Below are 20195 nucleotides of genomic sequence, written 5' to 3' on the forward strand. Positions count from 1 at the left end.
CAGAGTGACTTTAGAGGCAAAAGCACATACATTTAAGTACCTGCTCTGATATTTTCCTCGGTCTGTGTATGAGAATTTCTTTGGGACTGAGACAATTTTCCTTCAGGACTGAGACTATTTATATTCTCATTTAATTATTAACTAATATTAATTTTATTGGTTTTATTATTATTATTATTATTATTATTATTATTATTATTATTATTATTATTATTATTGTTCATTCATTCATTTATTTATTTATTTATCTATGTTTGTCCCATCTTTATTGAGGGAGAGACGGAATTTACTCACAATTAAAAAGCCGACATTTTCTCTAACTCTGCCCTCTTCAGTAGTTTTATTATTATTATTATTATTATTATTATTATTATTATTATTATTATTATTATTATTATTATTATTATTATTATAATTCATAACTAATAATTACATTATTTTTACCGTTTAACAATTTCATTTCTATTCCATTATACATATTGAAATCAATTGCGTCTCATTTTTGCCGTTTGAATTAAATGCTTTTACGTTGCAACATTAAAACAAATATTAAAAAAAAACACAATCTTCATCCAAAAACGGCTAAATGATTCACGTGAACTTTTTCGAACATGATTGCTAGGAATGAACGCTGTCCACGCTACAAATCTCCAGTTCTTTCAACGGTTTTCTTTTTCTTTTTCATTTCGATACTTTTTTGTGACCAAGAGCGGAGGTCCGCTTGAAATAAAAAAAATAGCAATAAAAATATTAAATACAAAAAGTAACATCGTTTTTCATGCTTCAAAAACCCCCATAACCTTTAAATCACTATATATATATATATATATATATATATATATATATATATATATATATATATATATATATATATATAAGTGTACTCTCTGTATTAAATATCGCGGAAAAAATGTAATTTACTAGTGTCAGTACTCGCTATTTGCTTAGGTATATTACTAAAATATACCCATAAAATGGTAGAATTACAATTTTCATCAAATGAAAGAAAAATACCATTGACTTTTTATTAAAGAGTGAGGGATGGTTTTCGAATTCATTTCAGTTAGTGAAATAAATCTGAGATATTTTTGTTACGTTCTATTGGCATTCTAGCTTCCCCTCACAACTTGATATAGTTTCGTCTGATGGACAGAAAGTTATTAAAACACACACACACACACACACACACACACACACACACACACACACACACACACACACACACACACACACACACACACATATATATATATAAATACATACAAACAGACATACATGCAGACAGATGTACATACAGACATGCATACACATACTACACACACATAAAACGTGTACTCCTCTAAAATATATGTCTAATATTTCTGTTTTGCTGTAGTATATTTTTGTGGTATAATATTGTTTTAAACAAAATTTATATCTTTAATGTTTATTGCGGTGAAGGAATAGCGGATTTGATTGCGCAAACAGGAGTAAACGTGAGTGGAAATCGCAATTTTTACAGTTCGTCGCATTTGTCTCCAGATCAAAAATCGATCCCAGTGTTATAACTTTTTTGGAAACTCACAAATCCCAAACTGACATGTCCCATCCGGAGTGTCAGTCAGTCGTCTTTACTACCAAACTGCTACACGGGCTTATGCGCCCATTAGCAATGATGACAAACGGCAATCATTACGTTCCAGGATGAATAATTCATTTTATGGATTCACCCATGCATTCAATATGAAGTGTTTACTTGCGAACGCGAACTGATAATGTCTTAGTAAGTATAGAGCCTTTTGATGTTTACTTTCTTGTCAGTAACACAGTTTCCCCAATAGATTATACAGAATTCTCATGAAAAGGGGCGGTGAAAGATAGAGAAGAAGGAATATATATATATATATATATACATACATATATATATATATATGTGTGTGTGTGTGCGCGCACGCGTGTATATATATATATATATATATAGATATAGATATAGATAGATAGATAGATATACACAGTGTGTGAGTAAGGGAGGAGATAAGTGTCCCAAATTTTGAAATGTTATGTTTTTTTTTTCTTTAAATGCCTGAACAAGTGAAGCCAAGCAACATAAAAGCACAAGTATTGTTTTGCTCATTTGCACTGCCCGTCCACAACCGCCAGTAAAAGTGAGACTTGAAGTTATAATTTCATTGAAAACCGATGTCCATAACTCCGCCCCCATTTTCAGCTATATAGGGAATCAATCACATCATTTTTAAGCGGGAAAGTACTTTCGCATCTTCAGGCCTCAAAAATACACACAAAATAACGCGAAGAAATCACCTTCGAAGAAAATGTATGGGGCAGAGCAAAAAATCCCAATAATATTTATATATGCACGTATAAACATTTATACAATAAAAGTCATGTTATTTTAAGTGGCATCCCGATCCAATAATATTTGAGTGGCGAGATAATGTTTGTCTGTTTGTCGTTCGAGTTTATCATTTGGAACTTATAAATAACTAGCGGGGCTACCCGGCGTTGCTCGGGATCGTATAAACAATGAGAAAATTGAATTTGATTTTTAATATATTTGTTATTCTTAGGAGAGAGGAATTTTTAATGTCTATGTATCATTTGCTATTTCGAGCAAAAGGATATTTTACCTAGCTAGGACGAGTATTAGACGTATGAAATAATTGTATCTTACCTAGGATAGGTAATTTACAGCATGTATATGAAATAATTTTACCTTTGCAAGTACAGGTAATATACAACATATACTTGAAATAATTTTACCTACACTAAGACCGGTAATTTAAATACACGTCTGAAACAATTTCACATACTTTTTTTTTTTTTTTACCTCAAAACGGACATTATTCTCTCCAACCCAACTCCTAAAAGAAAACGCAAGAGCACGTTTAAAATCAACATAATCATGCTTCTTTCTACCCACCACTACAACCATCACATCATTCCTGGATAATAACATAAAAAATTCCAAAAAATATAGATTACCCTCTAAAGAAACTGGCCTAGTAAACTTTCATAGAAAACCCACAATATATATGTATTAATCTAATTTTGAGATCGTAAACTGTTTAAGCCATATCCGGAATAGACTTTACAAATAAAGTAATTTTTAGATAGAAAATTTTTTAAGCCATTTACGGTACAAACTTTATATTCTGCCACCCTCATTTAATCCAGAGCGACGCTGATTATTCTGCTAGTATATAATTGCCCCTATCTCATTCAATCCAGAGCAACGCCAGGAATTTTGCTAATATATATTTCCATCAATTTCCTTCAATTCCGGGCAACGCCGACAATATTGCTAGTAAATTTTCTCACCTATCTCATTCATGCCTGATATTCTTCTTCTATATATTTCCACCTATATCATTCAATCCGGGGCGATACAGGGTATTCTGCTAATATATATTTCCACCTATCTCATTCAATCCCAGGAAATGCCGGATATTCGGCTAGTATATACCCCAATCAATCTCATTACATCCTGGGCGACACTAGGTATTCTCTTAGTATATATTTCAATCAATCTCATTCAATCCAAGGTAACGCCAGGTATTCTGCTAGTATATATTTTCATCTATCTCATTGGATCCCAGGCGCCCGTGTATTCTGCTTGCATATATTTGCATGTATCTCATTAAATCCCGAGTGACTCCGGGTAGTCTTCTAGTATATATTGTGACATATCTCATCGAATCCCATAATTCTTGGAGATGTTATTAATTTCGAAAATCATTTTTCATAATTTAACCCACATTATCTCCCTCCTCATACTAAAATAATAACTTTGATACATTGTCTTAGCTGTTTATTTCATTACAAACGCACTAATCAAATAACTCACATTTAATAATTTTTCATAATTCTTGGATATGTTACTAATTTAGACAATCATTTTTCATGATTTAACGCACATGATCGCTCTCCCATTACTAAAATAATAATTTGAAATATTGTCTTGTTAACAACACACCAATCAAATAACTCACATTTAATAATTTTTCATAATTCTTAGATATGTTACTAATTTCGACAATTATTTTTCACGATTCAACCCACATTATCGCCCCCTTCTTACTGAAATAATAACTTTGATACATTGTCTAGACTGATTATTTTATTACAAACACACCAATAAAATAACTCACATTTTATCATTTTTAAAAATACTTGGATATGTTACTAATTTCGACAATCATTTTAAATGATTCAACCCACATTATCGACCCACTTTATTAAAATAATAACTTTGATACATTTAGCTGGTATATATTTCTAGCAACGTTTTCAATCCCTGGCCATGCCGCATACTCTTCTATTATATATTTCCACCTGTTTAATCCATTCAAGGGCGATTCTGGGTATTCTGCTAGTATGTATTAACACCTGTCCCATTCAATCCTGGGCGGCGCCAGGTATTCTGCTAGTATATAATTCCACCTATCTCATTCAATCCCGGGCGACATCGAGTATTCTGTTTGTATATATTTCCGCCTATGTAATTCAATACCAGGCGATGCCAGGTAATATGTTAATATATATTTCCACCTATCTAATCCAAACACGGGTGATGCTTGCACATATTTCCACCTATCTCATCCAATCCCGGACAATGCCGGGTATTCTGCTAGTACATATATCTACCCATATTATCCGATCACAGGCGACACCGGGTATTTTGCTAGGAAACATTCCACCTATCTTATCCAATCACATACAACACCGGGTATTCTCTTAGGAAACATTCCACCTATTTCATCCAATCCCAGGCCAGGCCGGATATTCTGCTAGAACATATATTCACATATGTCATCCAATCATGGGCAACTCCATGTATTCTCTTAGTACATCCAATCCCAGGTGACGCCGGGTACTCTGCTAGTACATATATCCAGCTATGTAATCCAATCCTGGGCGATGCGGCATATTCTGCTAGTACATATTTCCACCTATCTTATCCGATTCAGAGCGACGCTGTGTATTCTGCTAGTACATATTTCTACCTATCTCATCCAATCCCGGGAAACAATGGGTTTTCTGCTAGTATATATATCAACCTATTTCATCCAATCTTGGGTGACACCGGGTATTCTGCTAGTGCATATTTTTACCTATTTCATCCAATCCTCTGATGACGCCGGGTATTCTGCTAGTATATATTTCCACTTATTTCATCCAATTTCAGATGTCAAGCTTTAGAGAAACAAACGTTACTCGAAAATATAAAGGAGGCTATGTCTGGGATGTCATGCTTTAGAGAAACAAACGTTACTAAAAAATAAGAAGGAGGTTATGCCTGGGATGTCAATCTTTTGAGAAACAAACGTTACTCGAAAATAAGGGGAATGTTATGCCTGGGATAAGAGAAGGTTATGCCTGGGATTTCATTAAACAATCACCAAATATTAAAATCTGTAAGTATAAGACTGATTAACGCTCGTCTAATGTTTTTATTTTAACATGGTCCGTATTCTATAATAGTAAAATATTAAAAATATAGCATATTTCGTTCTACTCGAAAATAAGGAGGAGGTTATCCCTGGGATCTCACTAAATCCATTAATTCACCTTTCGTATAAAATTAAAATGTATAAGTATAAGTTTGTAGTGAAACAAACGCTGATTAACTCATATTATGCCTCCCCCGTTCCCTCCCTACTCGCCTATATGCAATGTTTTGAATTGAGAAATGCATTGTTTACATTTTAAGATATAGCAGCTCGATCCTCGTTGGTAAAAAATTTCAATCACTCATAATTTTATTTTCTCCTCTTCGATTTTCCTGTAAATTTGGTATTCTACGTTTTGAAATGCGACGATTACGTTGGTACCAATTTTTCGACTCGAAAATTAATATTTAACTCTGGTTTATAATATCAAGTTACTCTTCGAAGGCGGTTAATGTATGTATTAAAAGTCGCCATTAGAGCGAGCTGACGTCACATCACGGGACATGAAAAAGCGTTTTTTCAATTATGTATAAAAAACATAATAATATATTTTACATTATAGAGAATTACGTAATATTTAACGTTAATATGTCACTACATCTGATGATCCCCCCCATGCAGAAAAACGGCCAGACGACCAACTTAGGCTTGACTATTTAGGTCAAATTGTATATATTATTCATCCGAAAGTCTGAACTTTAAAATGATATCAAATTTGTCAATATTGGTTGGGTCTGTTAAAAGTTTCAGGCGGACATGCAAACATACATCCCACTAACAGATTTATATATATATATATATATATATATATATATATATATATATATATATATATATTTGAGATTTATATATATATATATATTTGAGATTTATATATATATATATATATATATATATATATATATATATATATATTTCAATGGGTGTGTATATTTTTCAGAGTGCAAATAGCATTATACAGTCCGTGTCAGTGTTATGTTCTTCCTTGTTGATTCAGCTGCAAACGTGTGCGTTGCGGTCGGATTGTTGTTGACATCATAACACCATATCTAATTCCATCTTTCAAACTCCTCTGCTTAACATTCACAGACAGCGTTAATTGGGAAAAATGCATTGAGAACACTGCAAAGTGTGCTGCAAAGAACGTATGTTCCCTCTACCGTGCTAAAAAAATTACTCACACCAGAGGGCATCCTATATTTTTACATAGCCACAATTCAGCAATGGGTAAAATATTGTTGCCACACATCAGCTGGTGCACCTATATCTACTCTTAGACAGGGTTCAAATAGAGTCTCAAATCTAATAGGTCAACACTGTCGATCAAGCCCAACCTCACTCCCATCGCTACAATACCGGGTCTCTGTGCCTGTTTTATAAGTATTTTAATAGAATATGCTATGATGAACTCATAGCACTTATGCCCCCTCGACTCTCTAACGACGAAATTTAGATTTGTCTATCGGAGTTTGAGCAGGGAACTGTTTCGTTGCTTCAGCAAACTTACCCCCCTCCAACATTTGCAAGAGATCGTTTGACACATTAAAACCGAATGAATAATCTGGCAAAATCCAACCAACAAACCTGTAATAATCAGATAAAAAATATTGATTGAGAAAGGACAAGGTCCAACATTTATTAACAAACTAGCAGAGAGACATCGCGATGCTTGGAATTGGATGAGAATTTCTATGTAATTGTTCACTGTGCTCATTACACTATTTTATTTTTACTACTCCCCCATTCCGTTTTGCTTGGAAGAAGTTGAAATGTTAAAACCACTCTCTAAATTAGTACCTTATTTGATTTAGCTTTTCATGGGGCGGGACATAAGGTTAAGTGTTTAATTGAAGAAAAGTCAGTGCACTTGAATTTGCGCAATCTTATATATTTTATATATATCTTATATATTTGGTTTACATTAAGATCAAATATACATGTTTAAAGTTTTAAGAGGTTTCTGTTCCCATGGGACACTTAGAGGGGGGTATGTAGATATTCGATGCATAGAGGGTAACAGAATCATTTTCATTGTCTTCCTCGGAGAATGTTATGCATATGTGCTATGGGGATTTAGCCATTCACGCATAATGGACTCTGCAAACCATGAGGATAATACTCTTGGGGGGGTATCGCGATCTAACGCGAGACTGCAGACTATCTAACTTACCAGTCGGAAAGTATCGACAACCTTTTTTTGTATTTCACTTTCTTGTACAATATATTTTTCTACCTAAACCTGTTGTTCGCGTCTTCCTTTATGGCCATTTCCTAAGGACACAAGAACTGGTGACGAGGGTTCGAAAACTAATGAAGGAAAACTGAATTTCCAAGTACCCCAGAATTCCCGCAACAACTGAGGATAAGGATTCGAGAATGCACGTTGAAAAGTCAAATTTAAAATATCTCAGTGTTACACAACGGCTTTCGGAATGAATAACCCCAACCTTCCCATGTTAAGTATGGCTTTTAGAATAAACACCCCTAACCTCTCCATGTTAAAAACGGCTTTCGGAATAAACATCCCATTTTTTCCATTGGAGTGAAAAAATATGTTTCTGTCGTCTGCTTCAGTTGTACGCGTGCGCATTACTAACTTCTCGGTTGTAAAAACAAAATGGTTGCCAGGAATTACATTAGCTTTTACGTTGGATATCATATGTTTTCATATCTGGTAAACGACTTATCAGTCCCAAATTTAACTGTGATATTCGTAATTATAAAAGTCAACATTTCAAACGTTAGCGATGAGTTGTAGTTAATAATGAGTTATAAGGGATTATTCAAATTCAAAAAGTTAGCGTTTGGAGTCAAAGTAACTCCCGCCATTTAAAAAAAAAAAAAAAAAAAAAATTATGAATATTATGTTGAGCGGCCTTGATGTCGCGATAGCATATATGGGTGATATTATCACAGTAACTAAGACTAGAGAACAACACCGAGAACATGTTTACAAAGTATTCTCTCGAATACAGAATTGTGGATTTAAAATAAAAGAAGGAAAGTGTGATTTCTTTATGGAAGAAATAAAATACTTGAGACACAAAATAAAAATGGTAGAAGACCAGACACGGAAAAAGCAACTGTGGTAAAGGATATGCCGACTCCAAAAACATTACTGAATTACAAAGTTTTTTGGGGTTTGCCAGCTATTACCAGATATTCATTCTCAATACGCACGACATACAGGCTCCACTAGACCAGTTACTAGAAAGGGCCAGATTGTGAAAATGGACATCTGAATGCCAGGCAACATTTAATAAAATAAAAATGACGTCAGATCTATTCCTAACGCATTACAACCCCAAACTAGACATAATAGTCACTGTCAATGCGAGCTAATGGAATAGTATCTTACATAAAATCCGGACGGAAGTAGAAAACCGATTTCACACGCGTCAAAACCTCTGCTCTCCGCAGAAAAAAATAACACTATTCATAGATCAAGAAAGAAGCGTTTGCTATTATCTTTGCAGTTATAAAGTTATATCGATACTTACTCGGACTATTCTTTATACTGTTGAGTGATCATAAACCTTTATTGACCATTTTTGAGTCGAAGAAAGGGTTAGCTATTAACACAACCAACTGATGGAGTGGGCGCATTATTTTATTAAATTACTATTTCAAGTTAGAGCATCTCTCCTCTACGCAGATCGCTGATACGGACGGACTTTCAAGGTTCGTTTCGAGACAGAATGAAGCTCTTAAAGAGACTCAGTAATTGCTTCCCTACGTGCCGACAGTAAAATTAAAACCATGATGTGCAATACTCTAAAAAAGTTTCCAGTCACTTTACATAAAATGAAATGCGAAGCACAAAATACGAATTCATTGCTGCTACAAAACAGAAAATCGCAAATAAAAACCTGAAAGTACAAAACAATTTTCTATGTGCGAGAGGGTCGTAATACCAAAAGCGTTATAAAAAAGAATAATGAAGAATTTTTTAGATGGGTCACCCTGGAATAAAAAGAATGAAGAGTCCTATGCGTAGTTACGTATATCGGCAAAAGGTGGATAATGTCACCTAAAGTATAATCGAATTACGCAAGGGTTGCGCTTTGATGGCAACAGAACTCCAATCACGTTTAAACCGTGGTACAAAACAGACCAATCTTGGCCTAGAATTCATATAGATTTCGCAAAGCCACTGGAGGAAGTGTATTACTTAATTGTGATGGAGAGCTACACAAATTGGCTAGAAGTACTCAGATGTAATAAATCTATTACAGGGGTAGTTAATTTCCTCCATTAACTATTTGCGGGGTTTGAAGTTGTTGACTGCTTAGTAAATGACAACGGAACGCAATTTACGTCCACGGACTTCAAGACGTTCTGTGAGACATTTCAAATTCATGCCACGACTTCCTAGTACCATTCACGATCTAATAGGATGGCTGGACGCTTCGTCCGCACTCAAGCCACCAGAAAAGCATGCAGAATATTTACAGAATGGCCTTACAACAGTTTTTTCAGGTTTATAGGATAACACCTAATCCTAACACAGCATCAACATTATTCCCAGCAAAGACTATGCTCCAACGGAAGATGACCAGTCTTCAAAAAACTGTTGCTAAAACAAACAAAATTAAGGACATCTATTGTGCCTAAGAAATACTACGTCCCAGAAGAAAACGTTTTCTGTAAGACTTATAAAAATAACGCGTTATTTAGGAACTGGGTACAATATACAAAAGACTTGGAAATATAGTACACATTATTCAGCGTGCTAAATTCACACATAAAAGACACCTCAATCAGATCTGAAAGCGTCAGTTAGACAATCCCAACTATGCACCTAACGAAGAAGACATCATTAGGATGATATACGACACTTTTGATGTCGAACCACCCCAAACGATTCCCAAACGACGCCAATCAAGGAGTATCAGAAAATTCACGGATCATTTAACCATCGATTCAAAAAGAAAAGTACCAAGAAAACATATTCAAACACAAGATGAATAAAAGGAATTTTTAGAAATAAGAAAATACTGTTTCAGTATTGATAGACAAACAAGAGGAAACACATTCTAATGATATTGTAGTTAAAAAAAAAAATAATAATTTAAATTGAAAATAATATAGAATTATTGATAAATGGAGAAAATAAATTTAAGGAGGTAAATCATATTAAACTAAACTGCCCGGTTGTTTGGAACAAACGTGTAAGTCAAATAAATAAATAAACAAATTGGAAAAACAAAAAGCGAAAATCAGGGAAAATGTATGCGTTTTGTAAAACGAAAACAGAGGGGGAAAAGGGCATAAATAAACAGTAGAAAATAAACGTTACAATGCCATTCTGGTTTTTGTAGTCAACTTCCAAACGAAAGAAAGCGAAAGGGGGGGGGACAAAACGAAAAATGGCATAAATAAACAGTAGAAAATGGACGTGATTATGCCAATCCTGTTTTTTGTGTCAACTTCCAAACGAACTAAAGTGAAAGAAAAAGAAAACACAGCGGAAAACGGGGGGTGGGGGAAAGCAAAAATGGCATAAATAAACCAATGGTGCGTTTCACCCATTAGAAAATGAACGTTAAAATGCCATTCGGTTTTTTTAGTCCACGACAAAACGAAAAAGCTTGAAAGAAGAAAAATTGCATCAATAAACCTTCGAATGGGTTAAGTGTATTGGTTCGTTTCACCCAGCAGAAAACATAGAAAGTAAAGAAACGTTGTAATAACATTCCAGTTTTTTAAGCCACCAGTGTTTCTTCATACTGTTCCTTGTGAACGATGAAACAGCGGTGGAAATCGGGAGGGGGGTAGGATGAATTTATTAGAGAGAAAAGATTTTACAACTTCCATTGATTCTAACCGATTTTCGAAGTGAACTCTCATCCGAAAAAATATAGGAACGTACGCTTATCGAGGAAGTTTAGAGATAATAGGCCTATAGCACACCTCAGATAATGTACTCCAGTTTGTGCATACTACATTTGCATGAAATGTCTTGATTTTTATTCCTATTAACGTCAAAAGCACACGGGGAAAATAAGTTCATTTTATTTATATAGATAGATAGAAGAAGAAGAAGAAGAAGAAGAAGATAAAGTGAATAAAAGGAATAATAATAAATACGAAAGTACGGCTGAAAAGGAAAAATAAAAAATAAATAAAAAGATGGAGACCTGGCCAACGAAGAAAATTACGCTTTCGAAATCAGAGGTATGATTTTGACTGTTTGTGACATGTAAATATTGAATATGTGTTTTTCTCCATAGAATTGTCTGAATAGTTTGCTACATTCAGAAATACATTGATAACATATTTTTACTGCTTGTTAAAGATGGCTAACGACACGAATCTTTAACATATACTCTTATGAGAAAATAAAAGAACATGTGTTTCAAAAATTGTGAATTGAACTTTAATATATATATATATATATATATATATATATATATATAACGTTAAAGGCATATATATATGTGTGTGTGTGTGTGTGTGTGTGACGTTAAAATCATTTAAAAAGAATACATGTTTAAATCTCAACTGTATTTCTCACGGTTGACCGTAGCCGAATAGATTGGGCCCTTGCTAATGAAACTAGACATGACTTCTGTTGCCGGGTTCAAATCTGTTGACTGGTGTTAATCGTGACACTCTGCACTGATGCACTGATGATTCCCGAAAGGATGAAACACTGTAGGTAATAATTATTATAGTAAATAATAATAATAATAATAATAATAATAATAATAATAATAATAATAATAATATATATATATATATATATATATGCATGGGCTGAATATCATTGAGCATCAGACAATGTAGTATATTTGGTATTGTACTATTTGTATATTGTATATATATAATGCGTATTAGCATTCAGAATTAATATTTAAGCATCTATAATATTATTTGTATCTGAATTTGATTTTGATATGTAATTTTTATGTAATTCTGTATGATTTTTGATAGTTGGTCAAGCCTTAACGATAACACAAAAACTGGTATTATCGTTTTACAAATAGGCTCCCGTTTAAACAGTTTTTCCTTCAATCTCTCTTACAGTTTTATTTATTATTCCACGGTAGACGGTCTAAATCTATCTATTCTCTCTAAGTTTAAAACCATTAATGCTTATCTAATTTTTACTAAAGATATTTTAGAACAGTCTGGGATTATATTTTACTGACAGCCCAGCGTTGCCCGGTTGTGCCATACGCTTAAACACGATATTTTAATTTATGCAAATTGTTTATGTATTATGCATATAATGAATTCTCTATTGATGATTATATATTACGAGGAATAACTTTCCCGCTGTACTAAATCGATTTAAATAAATAAATGAAAAATAATCATGATAATGTCGTTTATCAAATTCCGCCCGTGTTTGTTTACAATATAACGTCAGCCGATATTTGGTTTTGACTAGTCACCTTTGATTAATGTTTAAAATATGCAAACGAAGAAATAATTTGCCGTGATTTTAATGATACCTCTTCTTTAATTATAAACTGGACACATTAATAAGAAAATATTAAAATAAATTAGGTATACCCGGGCTTGAGCAGGGAACCATTCGATCTGTATTCGCATACTCTACCACTAAGCTATATCTCTAGATTATAAAAAAATCTGTTTTTTTTTTTAAAAAATAATTTGTTGAAATTTTATTATCTCCCTTGGTCGGTGTAACATACAATATTCACCGGTAAAAATTATTCTTTCGATTTTCGATACTTATCGAATGAATGTCTATAGAAAACATATCTAAGAACACTGCCAGACATATACATTAGCTTTGTGCGAAATTTGTAAAAAGCTCAGCCGTGTTGGAACCTATGAGGAACTCACACACACAAAGTGACTTTTATATAATAGTAGAGATAGAGATTTTCAAAGCAATTTTTTTTTATTAATTTGTTTCATTAAACGAGGAATGTCAACGTTTCCTTTTGTTTACTTAAATTTTCTAATTTCAGTGAAAGAAAGATTGACATTCTTGTCACCATTTCAATATATTCACATATTAACATAGTTTTATTTTGGTTGTGTTTTTATCGACAACCCCACTCCAAGATCTTATCATATAAGCACTTTACATAAGCGTAGTTTTCATCTAAGCCTCCTCCAAGAGGCACATCATTATATTTGTAATAATAGAAATGAAAATATCCGAATACTTTGATTACAGATCTAACACAACTATGATAAAATTCAGGATAAACTGGCCTGTAATACGAACTTTAAAATAAACGCCCATCTCTCTCTCTCTCTCTCTCTCGTTCTCTCCCTCCCCTCTCTCTCTCGCGCGCTATACGTATATATATAGTAGTCTTCTTTCTCCATTTGTCTACGGCGTACAGCCAATGCGTTAGAAAACTGAGATCTTAAAAGAAAACATTTTTATGTCCCACCTAATATTTCATTTCGTTAAGAAAGCCCATGAGAATTAATTCGTTAATTTTCAGAGAAGAAAAAGGAAAGAAACGCATTTATGGGTGAGACCTTCACTGAATTTATCAATCTTCAAGAACTAACAAATATTTCGGATCCGGGTGGGGTTTCTTAGCGTTTAGTTATTCCACTAATTTATAATAGCATAAAATATATTCTACGTCTTCTACATAACGTCGTATTTAAAATACACGGATAAACTGAAACCAACTTCTTTGAAAAGTAAACAACTCCCTTAGAAAAAATAATGCTGATACACGTGTCCATATCGATAAATCAATAGAATGCATACATAGATCTATGTACACATTGGTATTTAAATAAATCGAATCACCCGGTGTCGCTTGGGAATCATTTGACTTTTGATTCTACTTTTCTTTCTTTTGTTTTAACAATGCCGTTTTTAACGAAATTATATTTTCGTTATAATTTCATAAAAAAATTGTATTTCTTGTTCACGCGACTTTCCTATTTAAATATATCCTCTTTTATTTTTTTATAGATGCGTTTGGCATCTTGCCTTGTTTTTTCTTCTGTAAAATTCAGTTGAATAAAGCCTTGAAATTGTCTCTCTTCTTTCGTCTTCATTACGCGACAATTTATTAAACTAAATTTCTTCATACAAATTTTCTCACAGTTCGATGTATTTTCTGCAGACACTCAGACTAGTAAGTTCTGAAGATTATAGTATTGTAATTTTACTTACTATTTTGTCTACTATTGCTCTGTTAAATCCAGACAAACTCGAAGTCCTTTACTGAAACATTAGTGCTACCATTGCTGACATTATCAAGAATTATTCAGGGTTTGAACATGCGATTGAATGAAGCCATTTATGACAAGATTCCTATCGTTATTCATGCTAGACATTTACTTTTAACACGCCTACAACAGGAAAATGAGTCCGTAGACCAGTATCTTCAGGCATCGAGTCACGTTGCCGATGACTGTTGTTTCGGAGATGTCACTGCTGATGCTCGCAGGGATGAATCTGCCTGCGATGCGTTTATACGTGGCCTTCAATCTTCTGTGATATGTGCCAAATTGCTTTAAAATAATACGCTGAATCTCAAGGAGACTACACAATGCGCTAGAGCTTTGGAACTGGTTCATCTTCCTGTCATGCGCTTTTCAGATTTAACCTGATCTGCCATTGCTGAAACTAAAAACGTGTTTACTCATTCTGTCGATATTATCACTGCTACTTATATTACCAAAAACGTGTTCATTGATGCCGCTGATCCGCCTATGGAGTGTGTTGCCCTTCCTACACATGACAGGAAAACTGCAATTGTAGAGGAAATCTGCCGCCACTGTCCTGCCCGCGATAAATGTCGTAACTGCAGCAAACTTGGCCATTTTACCAAAGTTTGCCGTTCTACCAAACCGACATTTTTACGTTCTACCTCAGCTGTTATAGTGTCATGTGTTAAAGATAGGGATAAGACTTCTCCCGTTATTAAAATTGTAAAATTAAAGAGTAAATGATTCGTCGCCTTTATAGACACTGAAGTGTTCCTGGTTTAGAACAACAAAATTAAAGAAATAATAATAAAAAAAAAGAATTCGTCTTTTCAAGCCGACAACTGCCGGGTTTGAGATCACCACTGTCACCAACCTTTGTCTGTCTGCCTCTCCCCGACCTAAACTGTCACCTCCTTTTATACATGTCTCCTGCGTGATTTCGCGTGATTTCGCATGTCTTCCACCAGCGCACACCTTTTAAAACTATGGGCGCCATCTTGATTTCTCTCTCTCTCTTTCGCCCAACCTCACCCGACACACACGCGTTTCGTTTCGCTTGATCTGTTTTCCCCTTTCTTTTTTCTCCTTTCCTTCTGCTAACTTTAAACAACATACCTCCCTGGTCTCTGGATCACATTTCATAATCCCTCATCCACTGTGGCTGTTGTCTTTTTCTACTTGGTCTCTGAGTTGTCTCGCCATCCTCCCGCTGCACATCGCTTTCCACCGTTTCATTTTCAACTAGCCTGATATCAAGAATATGTCTCGGTACTCCATCTACCGCAATGTTTTTGCTAGTATTATTCCCGGTTATGTGTCCTCTGCTCCACTGTGTGGTACATCGCGCCCCTGTGGGCTTCACCCATACTTCATCACCGAGTTTGATGGTCCCTGTTGTCTCTGTCTCCTTGCTTGCCGGCTCAACCCTAGGATGCCTCCAGGAGTATTTGAATATTGACAGGTGTGGAACTGTCCATTGCTGTTGCCTCGATCTATGCATGTATCAATAGACCGCTTGCTCAGACGAGGGGTTCCATCTCTCTGCCACTGCCTTTATTGTCCGGTGGTTTCTTTCTACAATCCCGTTGCCGCTGAGTCTATAGGCAGCTCTAAAGAATTGATGGATATTCCATTTCTTTAGCACATCCGTAACTGCTGCCGATCTAAAGGCGGTACCATTTTCGGTTAAAAGCTCTTCTACCGGACCGCGCTCCAGAAACACCACATCAAGGGCTGCTGCTATTTCACTGTATGTTTCACCTCGCAGCCTTTTCCATAGGGCAAAGTGCCCGGGGCCACAGTCGATCATTGTCACGTAAAGTCCACCCCTGTAATGGGTGACATCAATTACGAGTGTTTTTTTTTTTCAGGTCCCAGTCACACCTAGTTCTCCAGCTTCATACGCCCTTTTAGCAGGGTCAATTGACTGACGCTTGTCACAAGTCCTGACCACTTGCTTCACTTGTTCCTTTGGGACACTCGGATCGATTTTTCTCACCAGGTACAATGTCCTCTCTACACCCATATGGTACAGATTGTGCAACTCTTGCACCCCAGAGTTATTCAGATGAGTCACTGCAGCAATATGTTCTTTTTTTGGCACAAGCCAGCTTTTTCTCACTCTTGTGAGAGTATCTGCTTTGTTCTTCTCAGAGGCAACCATGATTACACGCAGCTTAAAAGAAAACTCCTGCATCAGCTTAGCCATCATCCCGAGCCCACGTTTCACTAGCATCTCTACTGCCCCTTCCGTTCTTAATCCTTCTTGCTCCTCCTTTGAGCAAGTTATCGTAACATGCCACCCTGTTTGTTAACGTAGGTGGTTCATTCTTCCATACCAACTCCACTGTTTGATTCCTTCGTTAACCTGCTCTGTTACTGCACATCCCGCTGGTCTGAACCTCACGCCATTGCTGTCGACTGTGACACCTCCAAGTCGGCATATTACGTCCATTCCGACAATCGCTTGGACGCCAGGTACCAGGTGATCAGTGACAACCGCATGTACTCTCATCTGGTGATCCTCGATTTCAATTGTAACAGTCCTCCTCCCTCGACATTTCACTCGTGACCCATCGAATGCCACTACTTCGCCTTTCCCTTTCCATCCTCTGACAAGGCTATTGTGCACTATGGTAGTGGTACAGCCAGTATCGGACAGGGCCATAACTCACCGTCCTTCCACCACAATTTCACGCTTGGGCATCTGCTGCGAGCGCGCCATTAATCCCAAGTCGGGGCAGCTGCTGGCGCTTCGGCTCCCCCTTGACAGTTTCCCGGACTCTTGCAGTTAATTGCCATGTGACCACTCTGATTACATCTGTAGCACACAGTCCTTTCCAAGAACTCTGTAGGTGCGGGCCCCACATTCAAAACATGCGCCTCGCGGTCTCGGGTGGCTTTTGCTCTCATCCTTCCATACTGTTGCCACCGTTCCTACGGCCCCAGAGGGTTGGGTGCTCACTAATATTCTTGCAGTTGGGAGCAGATCACTCATATTCAAAGTCTCGATACCTGGGACCTGCTGCAGCCTCTTGGAAATCTCCTCCTGGAACCCGGTAACGAATGCCATCTTTGCTACGTGATTCGCTACCTGTCTCCGAATTCCTGCCAGTTCCACAAACATTTTGACTTCATTTGCATACACATCCACGAATTCCCCCGTCCACCTCCTCTCTTTTAATTTGTTATACGCCTCAAACGGCCCTTCCGCAATTGCCTGAATCATTCTGACTATGATCGTCTCAGCGTCCTCCTGTTCACAGGAGCTCAGCTCCAAATATAGGGCTACCGCGTCACCCTCCAGGAACAACGGTATCACTGTGGCAACATCGCATGTCTTTTGCCAATAGGTCTACTTTCTTCGCCACTGAACGGCTTTATCATGTTGTTCAGGCCGGTAGCCATCGCCGAAATAGCTTGAAGTGTTCCTGGTTTTAGGACAACAAAATTAATGAAATAAAAAAAAAGAATTCGTCTTTGCAAGCCAACAACCGTCTGGCTCTCCCCGACCTAAACTGTCACCTCCTTTTATACATGTCTCCCGCGTGATTTCGCGTGATTTCGCGTGAATTCCACCAGAGCACACCTTTTAAAAGTATGGGTGCCATCTTGATTTCTCTCTATCTCTCTCTTTCTCTCTCTCTCTCTCTTTCTCTCTCTCTCTCTCTCTCTCTCTCTTTCGCCCAACCTCACCCGACACACACGCAGTAAGACCTCTGTTCGTTTGATCTGTTTTTCCCTTTTTTCTCCTTCCCTTCTGTTAATTTAAAGCAACAGACACCTGTATCTCCGATAACTTTATCAGTGCTAGTATTATTAAAACAATGAATTTGTCAACTTAGAAACGAGATCCCATAATTTTCAGTGGCGTGATTCGCTATTTCCCTTTAGCTATCTGAATATTGCACTGCGAACATTACCTTCAACGCCTACGAATTTAAAGAAATTTACTTCACAGTACTTCCTAATTCCTGTACGGAGATTATACTCGCAGAGACCTTCTTAAAACTGTATCAGTATTATTATTTCTTTTTGCGGGTCTTAGAATATTCTAAAAAAAAAATCTTCGTTTCAATTAAAATCAGTTGCGCTCCCGTTAAATTATTCCGAAACTTGATCCTTAATTGTAAATCTATTACCACTAAGTCTTGGTATGACAGTGTTGAGGATACTCAATTCATTGGAAAAGAAATTCTACAACTGTTTAAGGAAGATATAATTGAACCAAGTCATTCTTTGTGGCGGGCGCAAATTCTTGAAACTTCTTTACTTAATAAAAAGAAACTTCCAAACTATTAATTGTTTCACCTTGCTTGATGCATATCCCTTTCCATGAATCAAAAATCTTGCAAACCAAATAAGCCCAGCATCGTATCTTCGGTTCATTCGATTTGTTTAAAGCGTACTACCAGATTGAAATTTGCGCCTATACGATTTTACAAGCTGGAAATTGTCTATATCAATTTAAACGAACACATGGGTATCACAATTCTGCATTTCAACATGTCATGAATTCTTTTATCTCCAATGACAAAATATCTGGAACCTTTTCGTATTTAAATGACATAACAATTTGCGGTAAAACCCTGGAGGAGCATGACGTCAACAGGAGGAGCATGATGTCAACTTTAAGAAACATACAACCTCTAAAAATACAGAGGGAAAATCAGTTTTTACTTCGTTCTATTACTCTGCTTGGATGTAAAATTTGTATTGAAACTCTTAAACTCCATCCTGGGCACTTGAAGCCTTTTTTGTAGATACCTCCCCCTTCTGATTCAAAATCGTTAAAACGATGCGTTAGTGTGTTTGCCTACTATGCACAATGGATGCCTAATGATTCATCCAAAATTCGTCCACCAGTTGAAAATGTAGCAAATAAGTTATGTACATACAAGTACATAACTTATTTGCTATAGGTATTTTCTAGGTATGGCGCCTGGATTGGAATCAGAAATGACCTTTTTTGTTACGTCATATTTTAGAGTTTTGGCATGCGCGATTTCACTTTTTTTTTTATTTAAGACCGCTGCATGCCGCATGGTTGAATATTCAGGAAACTGTCACGAGGGGTGGAACGCATATTAGTCTGCTACCAAACCTTGGAGGAAAATCAAGGTTGTAACAAGGAAACCTGTTGCAATGTTATTCCCAACTTCTTGCTTCAAGAGCCTAAACTACAGGGAATTCGCTTTAAAAAACAATTCCCGATGCAATTCGTCTTTTGAACTTACACAATGAAGTTGTCTGCCTCAGTATAATATCCATTGTTAGGTCTTTTATTTCAAAGCGTTATTCTAGCTTTTATTTGATATCGTTTTTATTTCACCTTCCGTTTTATATCGCTTTGTCATTTGGTCATAGAAGAAACCGCGCAAAACACGAAAGCCCTTCCGCCGCTTCGATGTTTGCCTTTGCGATTCTCAGCTTCTTATTTAGAAAATACTGGCTTCTTACGTCGTGATTTTCGCTTTGAATAGAAAACATAATTGCATTCGACACAATCTCACAATTACTTCCACTCATTCTCCAGACAGAATCATGTGTTAGCAACAATGTGCCTTCTACCTCCCGTGG

Source organism: Euprymna scolopes, chromosome 10 (assembly GCF_053919585.1).
Source record: "Euprymna scolopes isolate OS-2025 chromosome 10, ASM5391958v1, whole genome shotgun sequence".
Taxonomy (NCBI): domain Eukaryota; kingdom Metazoa; phylum Mollusca; class Cephalopoda; order Sepiida; family Sepiolidae; genus Euprymna; species Euprymna scolopes.